This window comes from Fistularia commersonii, chromosome 24 (genome assembly GCF_037954325.1).
Source record: "Fistularia commersonii isolate RoL2024-O1a breed Wild chromosome 24, RoL_Fcom_v1.0, whole genome shotgun sequence".
Lineage (NCBI taxonomy): Eukaryota > Metazoa > Chordata > Actinopteri > Syngnathiformes > Fistulariidae > Fistularia > Fistularia commersonii.
In genome coordinates, this window is record NC_141307.1 from 8,492,785 (window position 1) to 8,511,202 (window position 18,418).

Genomic DNA, 18,418 nt, shown 5'->3' on the forward strand with positions numbered 1-18,418 from the left:
ATTCTTTAAAGCTGGTGTCTGTTGCTGAAATATTACTGAACTGGACGTGAATTTATATTATATATGTCACATTTACTGAAATCCAGCCGCAAGTTAAAAAGATAAAGCCCTTTGGTCATTTTTTTTTTTTTTTATCCCACCAAGTTGAAGCTTTTTGGAACAACTTTTAAATAAAAAGGGGAATTTTTTAAAATTGTGACCTTTGCAGAAATATGTTGAATAGGACGTGATCCTACATAATATATGTCACATTTACTAATCTCCAGCCGCAGGTTTAGACGATAAAGCCCAATGGACACAGAGTATTTATCCCACCGAGTTGAAGGTTTTTGGCAAAAGTTGTATATAACTTTGTAATTCTTTAGAGTTAGTGTCCGGTACTTAGATAGGATGTGAATATACACTATATATGTCACATTTACTGAAATCTCGCTGCATGTTTAAGGGATAAAGCCATCGGGTTATATTTTTATCTTATCAAGTTGAAGCTTTTTGAATAAGTTTTAAGTAACAAGGGAATTCTTTAAAACTGGTGTCTGGTATTAAAATATGTCTAATATTACATGGTTCTTCAGAATATAGGTCACATTTACTTCAATCCAGACGCAGGTTTAAACTAGAGGGACTAAGGAGGGATCATTTGATCCCTAACCTTTGGAGACTACAGAGGGGTCATTTGATCCCCCTGCCATGGAATGTGGTCTGTCCAGTATGCTAATAATGTGGCAGCCCTCCTGCTGGGAGTTGAATGCAGTTTATCAGAGGAGCAGCTGTGGGAGGAGGGGGGAGAAAGAAGTGTGAATCAGTTTTACATGGATTTCACCTAATCAAGGGTAATTGTAACTTCATTGCTTCTGACTCTGATCTTTCTCTTGAAAGCTTGAATGTGCTTGTTTTTTTTTGGAAATATTCTGCATTGCTTGATGCTGGATAACCACTTCTTGTGCAGGCTTGATACAGCACATGGGTGTTCAGGGTTCCCATGTCGACCATGTTATGGAACACAGTGCCTGGCCATTTTCGTGTTCCTGCCCGCACGCTGTACTCGCGCACCATCTGATCCAAGGCAACGACACCGGATTTTGTGGAATGTTACTGGGTGATGGTGCTTGGCTTTCTTTTGTGGCTTTCCTCAGTCTGATCCACACCGTGTATACTGCTCATAACGTAGACAGTCTTCTTCCATCTGGCTGCATACACTGTCAGGGTGGTGTCAGTCGTTGAAAACACCTGAGTGCTGAACTCATTGCATTTCATCTCCTGAGCCGAAGGGGGAATATCTCTGCAAATCTTATTGAGTGGCCCAAGACGGGTAGTGAAAGTGGCAATCTCAAAACTTTTGGCCATGACTGTAGAATGTGAAGACCAAGGCCTCAGCTACATTTCACATCTTGCATTGTACTCCCAGCAAGTGGCTGCCTGCCATTAGTCCCATATTAGAATAAAAGCAGGTGGTCATCAGAAGGAAACCCCAAGGCTCAGAAATCCCATATCAGTTTCGAGCTGGTAAAGGGCAGTGTTTCCTCAAAGCGTCTCCAAGTGCTTGTTTATGGGGGAATGTGGGTATTCTGTAAGTCTTTCCAAAGAGTGTGGTTCAGTCCTGCTCTATATTTGTACAGCATCATGGAAACGCTGTGTTGGCATTTGGTGCTATACGAATAATCAAATTTGATTGGTCGTGACTTAACTCAGCAAGCTTTTGTGGCTCGTTGGTCTAGGGGTATGATTCTCGCTTTGGGTGCGAGAGGTCCCGGGTTCAAATCCTGGAGGAGCCCGAGTCCTTCTAATGCTACATTCTGCTGTGTCATACGGACGTATCCGGTCTACTCATCGCACACACCTTGCATCCTTTGCTTCAGCAGCGATGTTCAACCATCACAGACTTTTCCACTCAATGATTACTTGCATAGAAGAAAAAACTCCCAAGTTTCAGCTTCACAAGGAGGACACCTTTGTAGTATTTGGTTCTCAGGACCACTTCAGCACCATCACACTTTGTCTCCATTCTTCAGGCATCTTCTCACCCTCTAAGATCCAGTTGAATAATCTAGTCAGAAAATCTACCGCTGCCTCTCCTAGACCCTTCCACACCTCCACGGGTGTATCATCAGGACCAACAACTTTTCCACTCTTCATCCTCTTCAACGCCTTCCTCACTTCACTTTTAGTAATTTGTGCTACTTTGGGGCCTACAATAGTTCCCTCTTCTACCCTTGCCTCTCTTTCATTTTCCCCATTGATCAGCTCTTCAAAGTACTCTTTCCATCTTCCCATCACTCTTCTAGCATCTCTCAATACATTTCCCTCTCTGTCCTTAATCACCCGGACCTGTTGTACATCCTTTCCATCTTTATCTCTCTGTTTCGCCAACCTGTATAGATCATTCTCACCCTCCTTACTGTCCAACCGAGCATACAAGTCATCGTACGCCCTTTGTTTTGCCTTTGCTACCTCTATCTTTACCTTTCGCCGCATCTCCCTGAACTCTTGTTTGTTCTCTTCAGTCCTCTCAGTATCCCACTTCTTCTTCGCTAACCGTTTTCTTTGTGTATACTCCTGCACTTCCTCATTCCACCACCAAGTCTCCTTATCTACTTTTCTTCCAGATGACACACCAAGTACTCTCCTATCTGTCTCCCTGATAACACTAACTGTAGTTGCCCAATCATCTGGAAGCTCACCGTGACTACCCAGAACCTTTCTCAACTCCTCCCTGAAAACCATGCAACACTCGTCCCTTTTCAGCTCCCACCACTTTGTCCTCCACTCTGCCTTTGTTCTCTTCATCTTCCTTGACACTAGGAGTCATCCTACAAATCACCATCCTATGCTGTCTGGCAACACTCTCACCTACAACTGCTTTGCAGTCACTGATCTCTTTCACGTTACCTCGTCTATACAAGATGTAGTCTAGCTGCGTGCTCCTACCTCCGCTCTTATAAGTTACCCTATGTTCCTTTTTTTCTGGAAAAAGGTGTTCATTACAGCCATTCCCATCCTTTTTGCAAAATCTACTACCATCTGTCCCTCTGCATTCCTATCCTAGATACCTAATCTGCCCATCACTTCTTCATCCCCTCTATTGCCTTCACCAACATGTCCGTTGACGTCTGCACCAATTACCACTCTCTCATTTCTGGGAATATTCTGCATCACTTCATCCAACTCATTCCAGAACTTCTCCTTCTCTTCAGATTCACATCCCACCTGCGGGGCATAGCCACTAACAACATTGAGCATCACACCTGCAATTTCCAATTTCAGACTCACAAGTCTGTCTGACATTATTTTCACCTCTTGGACGTTCCTTACAAACTTCAAGATAACTCCTACTCCATTTCTCTTCTTGTCAGTACCATAATAGTACAACTTAAAGCCTGCTCCTAAGCTTCTAGCCTTACTACCTTTCCACCTGGTCTCCTGGACACACAGCATATCCACCCTCCTTCTCTGCATCATGTCGACCAACTCTCTACCTTTTCCTGTCATAGTCCCAATATTCAAAGTCCCTACTCTACTCTAGTCCCACGCTCTTTCCTTTCCTCCTCTCTCTCTGCTTCCGAACACGCACTCCTCTTCTTCTTGTTCTTGTTCTTCAACCCACAGTAGCCCAATTTCCATTAGTACCCTGTAGGTCATCAGTACCAATGGCGGTCGTTGTTAACCCGGTCCGCGACCGATCCGGTATGGTATAGTTTTGGTTGACTCGCATGTTTGGTTTAGGCAAAACTTTAACGCCGGATGCCCTTCCTGACGCAACCCTCTGCATTTATGCTTGGGACCAGCTCAGGGAGACACTGCTCCAGGCCCCCCCGAAGGCAGGCTTGGAGAGACACGGGCCAGTGCCGCACTGAGGCTGCATTCCAATGCTGCTCCAAATCAACTCATAAAATCTATTAACCAAATAAATGTCAACTTTATCTGGAGGAACAGACCACACAATCTAAAAAAAAAATCACATTTGGTGAAAGAAACAAGTGAAGGAGAGCTGAAAGTGATAGATTTTGACTGCCTGGATGGGACATTGAAGGTGAACTGGTTGAAATCCTGGATCAAACATCATCATTCTTTCTGGCATTGTATTCCAAACTACTTATTCAACAAAGTCGGTGGCCTAAGTCTTCTGCTCATCTCTGACTTTGAAAATTTGACAGGAATCTTGTTGATATCAGAGTTCCATATACAAATTTTATTACACTGGAAAATGATATATATACACACACAATTTCTCACCACACAGTACAATAATTTGGAACAATAGACATGTACTGCATCACAACAAATCTATTTTACAAGGAATGGTTTGAGAAAAGTATATGGTCAATAATTGACTTGATGGATGACAATGGCAGTCTTCTAGACTATGAACAATTCTGTACTAAATCCAGATTTAACCCTCCCATATTAGAGTTCATAAAGTTACGAAACGCACTACCTCGACAATTTGTATTCCTGACCAAAAATATAATGCATACCAAACCATATAACCACAGTTACCCCAACTATAACTCCAGGGAATCTCAATTCTGGACAGAAAGTGCAGCAACTCCTTTATTAGGAAATGTTTCACCCCTGGACATCAAAACAAAAATAATGTTTTAAATAAATTTGATATGGAATCGATTGCCACGCTGCGAACTATGTATCTGACTCTACCCATACCCCCCCCAGGGTAAAAGGGACCCACTTCAAAATTATGAGTGACATCTACCCATCTAAGGAATTATTGAGGGTACTCTTTAATTTTGAAGATAATATTTGTACATTTTGTGAAGATAACACTGACTGTCACGAACCGCTGGGGCGGACTCGGGCAGGGAACCACGCGTCAGGGCAGAGATGGGTTGAAAGCGCTTTTATTGGGGTTGAAATGGCGGAACGGGATGCAGACGGGATGGGTTGCAGACGGGACGGGATGCAGGGTCTCGCCAGGACGGGTTGCAGATGGGGCTGCGGACTGGACGGGTGTGCAGACGGGACGGGTTGCAGACGGGACTGCAGAGGCTGGGTCTCACCAGTGCGGGTTGCAGACGGGACGGGTTGCAGACGGGACTGCAGAGGCTGGGTCTCACCAGTACGGGATGCAGACGGGACTGCAGAGGCTGGGTCTCACCAGTACGGGATGCAGACGGGACTGCAGAGGCTGGGTCTCACCAGTACGGGATGCAGACGGGACTGCAGAGGCTGGGTCTCACCAGTGCGGGTTGCAGACAGGACGAGTTGCAGACTGGACGGGTGTGCAGACGGGACGGGTGTGCAGACGGGACGGGTGTGCAGACGGGACGGGTGTGCAGACGGGACGGGTGTGCAGACGGGACTGCAGAGGCTGGGCCTCACCAGTACGGGTTGCAGACGGGACACGGGAGGGGACAGAGGTTACACCGGCCGACTTGGTCCGGTCGTAACGAGGGATGGGACAGAGGTTACACCTGGGGTCCGGTCTTAGCAAGGATGGGGTCCTGGTCGTGGCAAGGGATGGGGTCCTGGTCGTGGCAAGGGATGGGGTCCTGGTCGTGGCAAGGGCTTCACAGTGGTCTGTGACAGCCACAATCCCCCAGCGCCAGGCAGAGCGTGCTGCTGCCCTTTATAGGGATCTTGATTAGCGGCATCTGCTGCAGCTGGTGCGGATTACAATGGGGATCAGGTGTGAACCCTGACAATACCCCCCCCTCAATGGGCGCCTCCTGGTGCCCCACGGAGCCGGCCTGGGTGGGTGGGTGTGGTTCCCCGAGTCCATGTTGGCCGGGGGATTCTGTCATGAACCACTGGGGCGGACTCGGGCAGGGAACCACGCTTCGGGGCAGAGATGGGTTGAAAGCGCTTTTATGGGGGTTGAAATGGCAGAACGGGATGCAGACGGGATGGGATGCAGGGTCTCGCCAGAACGGGTTGCAGATGGGGCTGGTTGCAGACCGGGCTGCAGACTGGACGGGTGTCCAGATGGGACTGCAGAGGCTGGGTCTCACCAGTACGGGTTGCAGACGGGACGGGTTGCAGACGGGACTGCAGAGGCTGGGCCTCACCAGTACGGGTTGCAGATGGGACGAGTTGCAGACTGGACGGGATGCAGACTGGACGGGTGTGCAGATGGGACGCAGGGGCTCACCGGGGCGGGTATGCAGACAGGAGGCAGACACCCAGACACACTTGGTCCGGTCGTAACGAGGGAGGGGACAGAGGTTACACCGGCCGACTTGGTCCGGTCGTAACGAGGGACGGGACAGAGGTTACACCTGGGGTCTGGTCGTGGCAAGGGATGGGGTCCTGGTCGTGGCAGGGCTTCACAGTGGTCTGTGAGGGCCACAATGGCAAGGGTGGGGTCCGGTCGTGGCAAGGGTGGGGTCCGGTCGTGGCAAGGGCTTCACAGTGGTCTGTGAGGGCCACAATCCCCCGGCGCCAGGCAGAGCGTGCCGCTGCCCTTTATAGAGATCTTGATTAGCGGCATCTGCTGCAGCTGGCGCCGATTACAATGGGGATCAGGTGTGATACCCTGACACTGACACCACTGACCATATATTTTTCTTATGCGAAAAAGTACAGGGCTTTTGGGCTAAAACTCAAAAATGGGTTAAAGATCATTTTCCATCGTCACCACTTTCCTTCTCAAGAGATGATATAACATTTGGACTACTTTTAAGCAACAAAAGAGATGAACTCTGTGTCAATGTTATTTTAGGCCTGTCCAAGTTCATCATTCACAAAAACAGAATGCAAAAATGTTCCCCAAATTTTGATTTCTTCAAAAACGATTTTGAATTATATAAAAAAAAGTCTTAAAACTTATGGAAAAATCCAAAAACCAAAACATATACAGTTTGATGGCTGAGATTCCTTGTGAACCGCCAACTTAATGACATGTTATATTCCCCTTGCAATTTTTTTTTTTTTTTTTCGTTTTAATCTTATTTGTCTATATTTTATTCAATTATTTCCTTTTAATTTCTTTTTTTTTTGTCTAGCATTATAAATTTCTCACAAACCGTGAACACTATTAACTTCTGATTACATCCAGAACGAATGTCCTTATGTCCTTTGCTTCCTCATCCCTGGTTGTTTCATTGACATTCAGTTCTACCTTGCCATGTTTATGTGTACATTTGTATAATTGCGTGTACTATTTATCTTCAATAAAAAAAAAAAAAAAATGAGAGGCTGAGAGAACTTCCTTGTCTCTCTCGCCCCCTCCCCCCTTAACGCCCCCCTCTTCTTCCTCACGGCGGCCGATGGGACGCGATTCTCGCCGTTGTCGTGGGAGTAGGGTAAAGGATTCCCCGCGTTGGTGCGAGCGATGCGTTTCGAGGCGTATTGCATGTGTGTGTGGATGGGGGGGTTTGACAACCACCCCCTCCCTCCCCCAGCACAGCAACGACGTACTTCCCCAGCCTAAAATCCAAGTTGAAAGCAATTCAGTCTTGTTTTAAGACGGTGTGAGGGTGACAGCAATTGTCCAAGAAGCTTTCTTCGGTTATTTTTGAGGTTTCTCAATGTACTCCTAATGGGAGAGAAGGTAAAGCCCACAGTAAAGGCTACAGGCTTTGCCCTTGTCCGCGCTGCAAGGGACTTTACCCGGTTTTCGAGGGGACCTCCTGCGTAATGGTGTTGAATTGACCGTCTGCTAGGGTGGTTTGATTTTCTCCCTTGAAGCTTGCCCACATGGGGTGTTCCCTGTTTGTGGGGTCCCCTGACTCTAGATGACCTTGAGCATTGCTGGCCCTCCATGGTGTTTGTCTCATTTGAATGTCTGCCCTATCACCTTTCAATGGTACTTTGTGCCAACCATGGGTAACGGTGAATCAGGGTTTTATTCTGGAGAGGGAGCCTGAGAAACGGCTACCACATCCAAGGAAGGCAGCAGGTGTTACCTACTCCTGACCCGGGGAGTTAGTGATGCAAAATAACAATACAGGACTCTTGAGGCCCTGTAATTGGAAAGAGTACACTTTAAATCCTTTGGCAAGGAACGATTGGAGGGCAAGTCTGGTGCCAGCAGCTGTGGTAATTCCAGCTCCAATAGTGTATCTTAGTTGCTGCAGTTAAAAAGCTCATAGTTGGATGTCGGGATTGAACTTATGATATCTCCCCTCCTGACGTATGCGTGGCCCTGTCGAATATGACCTCGGATGAGACGACCCACTAAATTTAAGCATTAAACGGAGGAAAAGAAACTAACCAGGGTTCCCTCAGTAGCAGCAAGGAGGGCAGAGCCCTGTGCCAAAATCCCTGCTGGACAGGCTGGTGCATGACATGTAGTGTATCGAAGTCTGCTCGCCCGGTGTGGCTCGGTGGCCTGAGTCCTTCTGATTGAGGCTCAGCCCGTGGACGGTATGAGGCCGGTAAGGGCTCCTGTTGCGCCGGGGTGCGGTCTTCTTGGAGTTGCGTTGCTCTGGAATGCATCCCAAAGCGGGTGGCAAACTCCATCTGAGGCTTAATACCGGCATGAGACCAATAGTTGACAAGTACCTTAAGGGATAGTTGAAAAGAACTTTGAAGAGAGAGTTCAAGAGGGTGTGAAACGGGTAGGGTCGGCGCAGTCCACCTGGGGGATTCAACTTGGTGGGCCAGGGTCAGCAACTTGGATCCCCTCATGGGATCTCTGCCTGGGTGGTGCCGGCCCACTGAGTGCGTTTCCTCCAAGGCTGGTGCGCCATGACCGTCTGTGGGTCGGCTTAGAAAGGCTTGGGACGAAGGTGGCATGTGGCCCAGGGGGCTTTACAGCTACCGCCTGCACCTCGCTCCCGGGGTGGACTATCCTTACTACGCCATGCCGTCAAAGGCAGGGAGTGGCCCACGTCTTCCCTGAGGCGCCAGGGGTCAGCAGCAATGTCGGCTACCCACGTGACCCGTCTCGAAACACGGACCAAGGAGTCTAGCGCACGTGCAAGTCAGAGGGTCAGTGACAAGCCTGTGGCACAATGAAAAGATCAGGAGTACCAGGCCCCGCAGCGAGGAGCAGAAGCCTCGCCCGCGATTCGCCCAAGTCCCCTGGATCAGGAGTACCAGGCCCCAGGGTGGAGGACTGGAGGAGCAGAGGAGAGCAGATGCATGGCTCGCGATTCACCTGAGTCCCCCGGATTGGGAGTACCAGGACCAGGAGTGGAGGAGAGCAGAAACACATTCCGCGATTCGCCTAAGTCCCCTTTTCGCGAGTTTCAGGGCCCGGGGCGGAGGAGCGGAAGAGAGCAGAAGCATTGCCCGCGATTCGCCTGAGTCTGGCGGATTGGGAGTCCCAGGACCATGAGTGGAGGAGCGGAGGAGAGCTGAAGCTCGGCCCGTGATTCGCCTTAGTCCCCTTGATCGCGAGTGCCAGGGCCCGGGGCGGAGGACTGGAGGAGCAGAGGAGAGCAGAAGCCAGGCCCGCGATTCGCCTGATTGCGGCGGATCTGGAGTACCAGGACCTGTAGTGGAGGAGCGGTGGAGAGCAGAAGCCCGGCCCACGATTTGCCTAAGTCCCACGGATTTGGAGTACCAGGACCCGGAGCGGAGGAGCGGAAGAGAGCAGAAACCCGGCCCGTGATTCACCTAAGTCCCCCAGATCGGGAGTACCAGGGCCGGGAGTGGAGGAGCGGTGGAGAGCAGAAGCCCGGCCCGTGATTCGCCTTAATCCGAAGGATCGCGAGTACCAGGCCCCGCAGCGGAGGAGCAGAAGAGAGCAGAAGCCTGGCCCGCGATTCGCCTAATTTCCCTTGATTGCAAGTACCAGGGCCCGGGGCGGAGGAGTGGAGGAGCGGAGGAGAGCAGAAGCCCAGCCCACGATTTGCCTGAGTCCGGCGAATCGGAAGTACCAGGACCTGGAGTGGAAGAGCGGACGAGAGCAGAAGCCCGGCCTGCTATTCGCATAAGTCCCCTTTATCGCGAGTACCAGGACACGGAGCGGAGGAGAGGAGGAGAGCAGAAACTTGGCCCGTGATTCGCCGAAGTACCCCAGATTAGGAGTACCAGGGCCGGTAGTGGAGGAGCGGTGGAGAGCAGAAGCCCGGGCCGCGACTCGCCTAAGTCCCCCGGATCGTGAGCACCAGGACCAGGAGCGGAGGAGCTTTGTCATTTGATTGACTTCCTCACTCAGCCGCCAGTTCTGGGATATCCAGTTTTTGAACAGCCCTTCACGGTACACTGTGATGCTACGCAGGAGAGATTTCGGGCTGTGCTATAACAGCGACAGGGTGGAAAGCTGGTTGTGATTGCTTACGGATCAAGAACTCTGACTTTCTTTTTTTTTTTTGAACATTTATTACAACAGGTTCCTCAGCAGAGTCGCACACATTCTTACAAAACCTCATAACAAGATACACATTATACTATATTCTTTATAGGTCACTTATTTCCTCACTAGTGCGCGAAAAATAAAATTAAAAAAAAACAAAAAAAAAAAAACACAAAAACAAACAAACAAACAAAAAAAAAACATCTAACTCAGTCAAATAGAGATAATATCTTCAACTCTCCAAATATTTTTTAATGGGTGCCCATTTGTCAAGATATAGGTCTGTCTGAAGTCGTAAGATTTTTCTGTTATGCGTTCCATGCAGTTTACATCCTTAAGTCTCTGACGCCACTGGTCCAGGGAAGGTGGGTGGGGTTTGAGCCAGTTTACTGTGATCATTTTATGTGCAATTAATAGAAGAACTCTAAGCGTAAACACCTGTTTTTTCCTTAGGCCGCTTGTTGATGCTGTACCCATAATAAATTGCTGTGGATCAATTGGTCTGTTTAATTTTAAAATCTCACTTATTTGTTTTTTTACCTCTTCCCAGAATTTCATCAGTTTAGGGCAGTCCCAAAAAATGTGGGAAAAGTCCCCCGTTATGCCACAGCCCCTCCAACACAGGGGAGAACAGTTATTATCATACGAAGCTATTATCAAGGGACATTTAAAATACCTTATTCTTAACTTCCAGCTGAACTCCCTCCATGTTGGGCTGCTTAAACATTGTTGCCAGGGCAACCAAGAACTCTCCCGTTCTCCATCAGCAATCATGGCATTAGATTGCAGTTCCCACTTAGCTTTCACATCCAGTGTGTCTACTGAAGTGTCCATATGTATCCTGCCATATATATCTGATATTGTATTTTTAATGTTCATTTTGTTCTCAACTATCTCAGTCCAATATTGTTCAAAATTAGTTGAAGCTTCTTTAATATTGTCCCATTCTTTGTGTGTCATCAAATAATGTCGAATTTGAAAATATCAAAATAAATCCTTAGAATCAATGTCGTATTTTGCCTGAAGTTGTGAAAAAGCCCTCAGAGTTCTTCCTTCAAATAACTGATTTATTGTGATTAAACCTTTCCCTGCCCATCTAATGAAACCACCGTCCATCTTTGCTGGCAGAAAGTCACCTGCTGCTGTTATTTTTGCTGCCCTCGATAGAGCTAGAGGTAGATTCAGGAATCGTCTTGTCTTTTCCCAAACCTTAAGTGTATGGTTGACATATTCATTTTGTATCTTAAGTCCACGTCTTGCTTTTGAATTTAGAAAGGGGAGAGTTGAAAGCGAAACATTTTTAACTGAACCTTGCTCTATATGCACCCATCTTGTGTCCATATCTAGTTTTATCCATGAGACCATTTTTCCAAGTTGTGCTGCCAGGTAGTAACTTCTTAAGTGTGGCAAGGCCAATCCGCCCTTATCTCTGGGTGCACAGAGTATTTTCAATCTCACTCTGGGCCTCTTGTTCTGCCATATATATTTGGAAATGAGCTTATCCAGTAATGTAAAGGTAGATACAGGAACAGTGATAGGCAGAGCATTGAACAGAAACAGCATTCTAGGTAGGACATTCATCCTGATACTTTCTATCCTCCCAACTAAGGACAAAGGAAGCACCTCCCATCTTTCCATGTCATTTTTGATCTGAGAAATTAGTTTGCCATAATTTGCCTTATATAGCTGACTTGTGTCGTGTGTGAGAATGATTCCCAGGTATCTAAAGCCCCCTTTTGACCACTTGAATTTCACCTGTCCGTCCAAGCATGTCGGCCAGCATCCTGTTATCATCATTGCTTCTGATTTCCCCTCATTCACCTTGTACCCTGACACCTCCCCATAGTCCCTCAGGCATTGCATAAGGGCCGGTATAGATGACTGAGGGTTTCTTATAAACAAAAGAACGTCATCCGCGAACAACGAAATTTTGTGCATCTCCCCTTCTTCATCTACTATTCCCTCGATCTGATCGTTTGTCCTTATCAATTCAGCAAGCGGTTCGATACACAATGCGAAAAAATAGGCGAGATTGGGTTCCCCTGCCTGACTCCTTTTTTAAGGTGAAAAAATTGGGAGCGGTACCCATTCACCCTGATCCTTGATATTGGGTCTTTATTCAGTGCTTCAATCCATTTATAAATGTCATATTAAATCCCATTTGTTCCATAGTAAATTTCAGATATGTCCAGTCCACTCTGTCGAACGCCTTCTCAGCATCTAGACTGAGAAGCATTGACGGGTGAACTGAATGTCTTGCCACTGATTGTACATTTAATGCTCTTCTAATATTTGCTCCTTGTCGACCTGGTATGAAACCAGTCTGGTCTGGATTAATCAATTTACCTAAATACTTCTGCATTCTATTTGCTAATATGGCACTAATAATCTTTACGTCATTCCCCAACAAACTGATTGGCCTATAGGCACCACAATCTAATGGATCTTTCCCCTCTTTGTGTATAACCGCTATTACTGCCTCAGACCAGGTCTTAGGTGGGTCAGATAGGTGGGTTTTCTCAGATAGGAGCTATTGATTCGTCCGCCTCAGATGCAGAGAGTTTTCTTAAATCAAGATTTTTGAATATATCTTCTAATTTCCTTTTGTCTTGTGTTTCTCCTGATGTATCATAAAGGTTTTTATAGTAAGTTTGGAATGCCTCAGCTATCTCCTCTGGGTGGGAGACCTCGGTCAGAGAGGAGGGGTGTTTTATCTTAGGGTCAATACGGCTTGATTGTTGTTTCCTCAGTTGAAAGGCAAGTAGCCGGCTTGCCCTATTTCCCTTTTCATAGTACCTTTGGCTTGTGTATCAAAGTACTCCCTCTGCTTTTTGTGTGAGAAGTTCATCCAAGGAGGTTTTACTTTCTTGTATTTGTTTAAAGACATTTTTGTCCCTTGTCATTTTGTGTTCATGTACTAGTCTTTTTATGTCACTTTCCAGCTGTTTTTCCTTTTCCATTCTCTGTCGGTTTAATCTAATCGCAATTTCAATACATTTCCCTCTCAGCACCACCTTTGCCCCCTCCCAAAGAGTCGAGGGGGATACTGATCCATTTTCATTAATTTTGAAGTACTCATCAATTGCTTTTTTTATGTTTTCCTTTATACTTGAATCTGTCAACAATGAAATATTTAGTCTCCAGTATTTGAAGTGCCAACCAAAGCCTAAATTTAATTTCATATATACAGGACCATGATCAGATAGGGTACCAGGTTCAATAACACATTCTCTGACTTTATATAAGCTTTGTTTTGAAATGCAAATCAAATCAATTCTTGAATATGACCCATGTACCATGGACAGAAAGGTGAAATCTCTCGTGGTCGGGTTCTTAGCCCTCCAAACATCCACAAGTCCTAATTCTTCCAACATATGTTTTGCTGCCCTGGATTTCCTGCTAATGGGCCCATAATCAGAAGGAGTTTTATCCAATTTTACATTTAAAACACAATTGAAATCTCCTCCTAAAATTATAGTACCTCTGGCTTCTCTTGCCATTACAGTTGCCACTTCTTTGAAGAAATTGGGGTCATCTTCGTTGGGGGCATAGATATTCATGATAGTTAGCTCTACTCCACTCAAGGTTCCCATAATAAGTATATATCTCCCCGCTTTATCCTTCACTTCTCTCTGAATTGCAAAACTAATTGAATGACTAATCAAAGTTGCTACTCCCCTCTTTCTGCTGTTTGAACAAAAAGCATAAAATACCTGTGCAACCCAGTCTCTCCTCAATTTCTTATGTTCTACCTCATTTAAGTGTGTTTCCTGTAGTAACGCTATTGAGCAATTAAATTTCTTCAACTGAGTCAGCATTTTCTTTCTTTTTATAGGATTATTTAGTCCTTTGACATTATAGCTGATAATCCCTACCTCTGACATAAATCAGTATTTCCTATTTTCATTTTACTCTCCCCAGATTCACCTTTGCATAAAGTAACTATCCTTGCCCTAGTAGTACCAAAAATCACTTGTGCCGACCTAACCGACATGTCAAGGAAATAAGAACTCTTAAAACACAAAACAGAAAAAATAACGTAAACATATGTGACTTCCAATAGTCCAGCTGAGTACAGATATCTGTCCAGCTCCTGTTGTAATGCAGGCAGAGGGTTGTGATTTAAGATTCTCTCTGGGCAAAGTGCACTGAGTGCTGTCCAAACCACAGACCAAAGAAAAAAACAAAACCTTTGGTGAGGCGGTGATCCCAACACGGGTCTCATCGTAAAAAAATATTAATTGAAAATAATAGCAGAGTTAACTCTCCTCTCCTCTCAATAACTTTACAATATGATTCACTTAACTTCAGCATATTTGGCTGTTTAAACTATGAACAGTAATACACATAGAACTTTAAGATTGACAGTAATAACGTTATCTAATTATTTTAACATTACCCGGGCACAGTACTCCTCATCATTTTAGTCCAGCAAAACAGCCCGCAGGTCTGCGGCGGACAGTGATGTGTCCTTTCTTTCTCTCTTCCCACCATCCTGTCTTGTATGTATCATGTATCTTTTGAGAGTTCCCATTCCAGTCTCTCTCTCTTGCGAACCTGCAACTCGATGCCGAGCTTCTTCAACGTTGGCACAGCATCCACCAGCGGAGGAAATGTTTTAGCTCCCGACTCCAAGTTGATTCTCAGCTGCGCCGGATAGCGGCACATTGCCCGGATCTCCTTCTCCTTCAGCTGCTTGATCACTCCTCGGACCCGCGTTCTCTTCCTCTGTATTTCTGGAGAGTAATCCTGGTTTAAGTAAATCACTCCCTTTTGGAACTTCACTGGTTTTTGGGCCCATGCTTGTCGCAGCACTGCTTCCTTTTTCTGTATAATCCAGAAACCTCACGATAATGGAGCGCGGAGGCGCTGAACTCGCAGGCTTTAGCCCCAGTGATCTGTGTGCCCTCTCGATTTTTACATTTAGCTCGGGCGGGAGTTGTAGCGCCGTCTCAATTAAGTTCCTCACAAAACCAATCATGTCACCTTTCTCACTTTCCTCGGGGACTTGATAAATTCTCAGATTGTTGCGGCGCATCCGATTCTGTAGATCGTCGCACATGTTCGTCAGGGCCGCCTCCCGTTTCAACAGGTGCCTCAGCATCCTCTCATGGCGCTGGCTTGTGTCTTCCACCTGGCATACCCTGGTCTCCGCTTCCTCAGTTCTCCGCTCTAGCTTCTCCATCCTTTGAATCAATCCTTTGAATATACATTTTTACCATATATATGCACTCTCGCCATGTCTTTCCTGTATGTTCCATACATTTTCTTAGTATGTTTTTTACTGTTTCATTTGTTCTTTCCACTAACCCTGCAGTTTGTGGATGATAAGAACAATGTCTCTTTAAGTCAATGTCCATAACTTGACCCATTGTGTACAACTTCATTTATTCTCTGCAGTATGCCATGGGTTGGCAGAATATATTTACAGATAGGTTTAACTACAGCTTCCGCATCAGCTTTTGTAGTGGTTGTGTTGCACACGTGAATGATGATGATTCAGTGTGTAGGTTTTGCGGGTTTTGTTGTCGGCTGTAACACAGACATTAGCCACATTACTGCCGTCCAACACAGCACTGAACTAATGCTGTGACCTCGTCTCGGCAAACTAATCACAGTTGGTTTCACGCCATCCTGTGGTGGAATGTGGTACTACATACTTACGAACAGTGAATGTGAGGAAAGGAGCAAGTTGCTAACTCAGGAAATAAAATACATTAATATCAAAAAAAAAAGGGAGGGGGATGTCTGGTCTTTGCGCTCTCATAGTTGCAATTTGGATATAATATCTTTATCTCACCAAGTTGACAGTTTTTGGCACAAGTTGTAATTCTTAAGAGCTGGTGTCCGAAGCTCAAATTTCCCGATAAGGATGTGATTATAAACAATACAGAATCTAAACAATGTATAAATTCACTCAAATCCAGCCGCAAGAATGAAAGATAAAGCCATTTATTCAAAAATGTTCATCACCCAAACTGAAGGTGTTTGGAACAAGTTATAAATTACTTTGGAATTCTTTAAAGCTGGTATCTGTTGTTGAAATATGTTAAATAGGATTTGAACTTACACAAAATATGTCAAATGTATAAATATCCTGTTGCAGGTTTAGTAGGTTTTGACAAGTTGTAAATTACTTTTGAATTCCTTAAAGCTGGCACCTGTTGTTGAAAATTATTGAATAGGATGTGATTCTGCACAGTATATATCATCTTTACTTAAATGCAGCCAACAGTTAGAAATATAAAGCCATTTGGTCAATTTTTCATCTCAGCCAGTCGAGGGTTTTTTTGCAAAAGTTGTAAATAACTTTGTAATTCTTCAAAACTGGTGTCTGTTTTTGAAATATGCTGAATAAGATATGATTCTAAACAATTAATGTCTGATTCACTAACATCCAGCCAGATGTTTAAATGATAAAGGCATTTGATTGAAAAGTTCTTACCTCACCAAGTTGAGGATTTTTGAAAAATGTTTTGAATAAGAAGTGAATTGTTAAAAACTGGTGTTTGGTGCTGCAATATGTTAAATATGAAGTGATACTACACAATATACAGTATGTCACATTTACTGAAATCCAGCTGCAGGTTTAAAACACACCCATTTGGACATAAAGTGTTTATCTCACCAGTTGAAGCTTTTTAGAACAAGTTTTAAACAAGAAGGGAATTCTTTAAAATTGGCGTCTGGTGCTAAAATATGTTGAAAAGGACATGATTCTACACAATACATGTGACAATTACTGATATGGAGTCGCATCTTCAAAGGATAAAGCCATTTGGTCAAAAAGTGTTTATCTTCCAAGTTTAAGGTTTTTGGCAAAGGTATTAAAAAACTTTGGAATTCATTAAAGCTGGTGTCTGGTGCTGAAATTTCCCGATTAGGATGTGATAATACACTATCGAAACAATGTATAAATTCACTCAATCCAGCCGAAAGAATGAAAGACAAAGCTATTTATTCAAAAATGTTTCACACCAAATTGAATTTTTTGGAACAAGTTGTAAATTACTTTGGAATTCTTTAAATCTGGTGTCTGTTTTTGGAATATGCTGAATAGGGCGTAATTCTACACAATATATGTCACATTTACTGAAATCCAGCCATTTGGACATCAAGTGTTTATCTTACCAATTGAAGCTTTTTAGAACAAGTTTTAAGAAGAAAAGAATTATTGAAATCTGGTGTCTGGTGCTAAAATATATTGAAAAGGACATGATTCTACACAATATCTGCGACAGTTACTGATATGGAGCCACATCTTTAAAAGATAAACCCATTTGGTCAAAAAGTGTTTATCTTCCAAGTTTTAGATTTTTGGCACAGGTTGTAAATAACTTTCAAATTCTTAATGCTGGTGCCTGGTGCTGAATATGATGTGATTCTACACAAAGTATGTCATCTTTACCTAATTCTACCCAAAGGTTTAAACCATAAACCTATCTGGTCAAAACTCTTCATGTCATGATGTTGAAGCTTTTTGGACCAAGTTATAAATAACAAGTGAATTCTTAAAACTGGTGTCTGGTGCTAAAATATGTTGAATAGGCCATGATTCTACTCAATATATGTCACATTTACTGAAATCCAGCAGCAGGTTTAAAGATAAAGCCATTTGATCAAAAACGTTTATCTCACTAAATCGAATGTTTATGGCACAAGTTGTAAATAACTTTGGAATTCTTTCAAGGTTGTGTCTTGTGCTGAAATATGCTGAATATTAAAGAATTCTACAAAATATAGAATCTACAAAATGAATAAATTCACTCAAATCCAGACTCAACAATGAAAGATAAAGGCATTTGGACAAAAAGTTTTTATCTTCCAAGTTAAAGATTTTTGGCACATATTGTAAATAACCATGGTATTCTTAATGCTGGTATCTGGTGCTGAAATATGCTGAATATAACAGTCAAAATTGTTTTGACTAGATGGCTTTATTGTGGCTTTATTGGCTTTATTGGGTCGAAGAACAAGAACGAGAAGAAGAGGAGGAGTGCGTGTTCAGAAGCAGAGAGAGAGGAGGAAAGGAAAGAGCCTGGGAGTAGGGAGTAGGGAGAGTAGGGACTTTGAATATTGGGACTATGACAGGAAAAGGTAGAGAGTTTGTCGACATGATGCAGAGAAGGAAGGTGGATATACTGTTTGTCCAGGAGACCAGGTGGAAGGGGAGTAAGGCTAGAAGCTTAGGAGCAGGCTTTAAGTTGTACTATTATG

General features: G+C 44.6%; 1 non-coding gene across 1 annotated transcript; it reads left to right on the top strand.

Moving 5' to 3' along the window:
- Nucleotides 1-1,703: 1,703 nt before the first annotated feature.
- Nucleotides 1,704-1,775, top strand: trnap-ugg (transfer RNA proline (anticodon UGG)). The gene has a single exon. It is a non-coding gene; the product is annotated as a tRNA-Pro (tRNA).
- The last annotated feature ends 16,643 nt before the right edge of the window (nt 1,776-18,418 follow it).